The sequence below is a fragment of the Carlito syrichta genome, unplaced genomic scaffold (assembly GCF_000164805.1).
Source record: "Carlito syrichta isolate Samal-C Ts95f unplaced genomic scaffold, Tarsius_syrichta-2.0.1 Scaffold272423, whole genome shotgun sequence".
Taxonomy (NCBI): Eukaryota; Metazoa; Chordata; class Mammalia; order Primates; family Tarsiidae; genus Carlito; species Carlito syrichta.
This window is the reverse complement of record NW_007216519.1, coordinates 13,277-16,643: the sequence shown is the minus strand read 5'-3', so window position 1 is coordinate 16,643 and position 3,367 is coordinate 13,277.

Genomic DNA, 3,367 nt, shown 5'->3' with positions numbered 1-3,367 from the left:
GCCGCGGCGGGAGCCACAGCAGCTCCAGCGCCCAGGCCCAATTCGACCCGACCCTCGGAGCCAGGACCGCGGGACGCGTCACTTCTTATTACCGAGGAAGATTCGGCCGGACCCCGGCCCCCCTCCCCCTGGCTACCCGGTTCCAGCCTGCTAACGGCGCTGCTGCGCAGGCGCAAAGACGCCCCGGACGACCGTGCGTGTGTCGGGTGTGTATACAGCTTCCAGATTGGTCCAATGGGCACCAGGATCGGATGTGGGGGGCGGGACCTCGCGGGAAGGGGCGGGGTTCCAGTGTGGGAGGGTGGGTGGGGCAGCCGGAAGTGGGCAGGGTTTGCCCGGAGGCGGAGCTTTATTAGCGAACCTGATTGACCTTTGGGGATTCGGTCTCGTTTTAGGACTTGGTAGTCGTTTGCTTCTAGGTCTTGTCTTAAATTCTTATCTCAGTAGGAGAGAAACCTTTGTTTTCTCAGTGAACTATGCGTATTTGCGCTTTTGACTTAAGTATATATTTCGGGTAATAGTTGAATTAGTGAGTTACATGCCAGCTTTAGTGTTCAAGGTAATAATTGGCCAATATGCTGTAATGGAAATTAACACCATTTACAAAAAAATTGAGTGGCTTTGGCCCCATCGTAGAGTTGGAAAAATTGAGTTTTGAAGATCATAAGGTCCCACACGGCAAATATAGAGCTGGAAATTGAAGTCAGAGCTGCTTAATGCTAGTGGCGAGCTCAAACACCCCCCCCCACCCCCGTTTCTGTGGGTTAGGCCTTGGTTCTGTATCCTCCCTTACAGCCAAAGCCCCACAGCTCTGGATCTGGAGAAGACGGACCACCCTGGAAAACCACCTCCGTCGCAATTAGAAATGGAGATGTGGTTGAGATTTTCCCCATTCGGTCATTCAACAAATATTGAGTGTTTAGAAAGTGAGGCCACACCTCCGGGATACGTGACAGCTGATGGGAGAGCTCAAGGCTAGCCCAATAGAGCAGTGTGGTTCTCAGTCCCTGGCTGAGCCTGAGCAAGCTTGGATGCCTTCTTGACAAATAAGTGGTCAGCCAAGAGTATGGCAGGGACCTTCCTCCTGGACCTCCCTCAAGGAGTCTAGCGATAGAGGGATGGAGGCTGATAGAGAAGCTTGACGTACTCCAGAGAACTACTGCTGATGGAGATGGGAAGTAATGGAGGTCTCTCAGAGCAGAGAGGAAGAAAGGTGGTTTTGCACAAAAAAGGGAATAATTAACAGCTCTGGTAAAGCCTGCTCTTTTTACTTTCCTGGTTTTTCTTATTTCTTATTGCATTTTATGGATGAGGACATTGAGGGTCTGAGAGATTCAACAAACTTGTGTGTTGAAATTGACATACAAACATTTCACTTTCAATTATTAAACCTATTCTACGAGTAGAAAACTCCTTTTTAAAATGTTTGTAGCAGTTTTTCTTTTTGAGAATCTTGTCCGCGGCAGGTCTTTCTACCATGAATCTTCCTTTTTCTTTCTCTTCTTCTTGCTAATAAACTCTGTTTTAAAACTTAAAAAAAAGTTTGTAAATGTGGATTATGTGTTTAACTGACAGTCTCTCACAAGACATGGGAGTTCATTTTGTACTGATTAGGTCATTCTATTCCAGAAAACAGACATAAGATGGTGGTTGATACCATTTATGGAAAATAGCATTGAGATGGCTCATGAAGCTCTGCTGAGGCTCATTTGGGTGGGATGAAGCATGGATTTCTTGCATACTTGGATAAGCCTCACTGAAGCCTTTAGCTGAGATTTACATTCTGCTTCTTTCTTACTACCCTCAAATTCTGACATCTGAGTTCCAGGGCTTTTTTTTTTTTTTTTAGTTGGCGTCTCACTCTGTTGTCCAGGTTGGAGTGCAGTGGTCTACTCGTAGCCACCAGAGCCTTGACCTGCCGGGTGATCCTTCCGCCTCAGCCTTCCAAGTAGCTGGAACTACAGGCACCCACCACCACATCCAGCTAATTTTTTGATTTATTGTAGAGACGAGGTTTCACCAAATTGCCCAGGTTGGTCTTGACACCCTGGACTCAGGCAGTCCTCTCACCTCAGCCTCCCAAAGTACTTGAACCACGGTGCCCGGCCCTGCAGGGCTTTTTAAAGATAGCTTTATTTAAGTATAATTGACATACAATGTATAGAACATATTTAAAAAGTGTATAATTTGATAAATTTTGACATATGTATATTCCCTTGAAGCCATCACTAAGATCAAATGAATACGTTATATCCATCACCTCAGTTTTGCACTTACCCCTTTATAATTTTCTCCATCCTCCCCGCCTACCTCACCTAAGCAACCACAGATCTACGTTCTGGTAGTATAGATCTATTTGTATTTTACAAAATTTTATATAAATAGATTCACAGTATGCTGTCTTTTTTCATCTGGTTTCTTTCACTCAATATAATTGTTTTGAGATTCATTCATGTTCTGTGTACCAATAGTTCATTCCTCCTTATTGCTGAGTATATTCCATTATATGGGTATACTGCTATTTGTTTATCCACTTATTTGTTGAGGAACATTTGGGTGTATCTAATTTTAGACTATTACTCATACAGCTGCTATGAACATTTGTCTGCAAGTCTTTGTGTAGACATATATTTCCTTTTCTCTTGGATATATACCTAGAAGTGGAATTACTGGATCATAGGGTAGGTAAATGTTTAACTCTTTAAGAAATTGCCCTATACCTTTCCAAAGTGGTTTGTACCTTTTTTTTTTTTTTTTTGAGTTGGGGTCTTACTCTGTTGCCCAGCCTGGAGTGCATTGGCTTGATCACAGCTCACCACAGCCTCAACCTCCTGGGTTCAGGTCATCTTTCACCTCAGCCTCCACATCCCCTTAATTTTTTGATTTTTTTTTTGGTAGAGACAAGGTCTTGCTATGTTGCTTAGGCTGGACTCAAGCAATCCTCTTGTCTCAGTCTCCCAAAATGCTGGAATTACAGGTATGAGCCACCACACCTGACCAATTGTACCATTTTACATTCCTATCACAAATGTATGAGAGTTCCTCCACATACTTACCAACACTTTGTATTTTCAGTCTTTTTGATTTAACTATTCTAACAAGTGTGTAGTGATATCTTGTAGTATTATCTTTTAATTTTGTAGATATTTTTAAATTTTTATTTTGTTAATAGTGTTTATTTTTTAATTTTTATTTTGCCTAGACTGCTTTTGAACTCTTGGGCTCAAGTGATCCTCCTGCCTCAGCCTCCCAAAGTGCTGGGATTACAGGCATTGGCCACCCCATCTAATAAGGTGTTTTAAAGATAAGTTTAATTTGTTCCTTTATGGGTTACATTTTCTAAGAAATTTTTGCCACAAGTTCACAG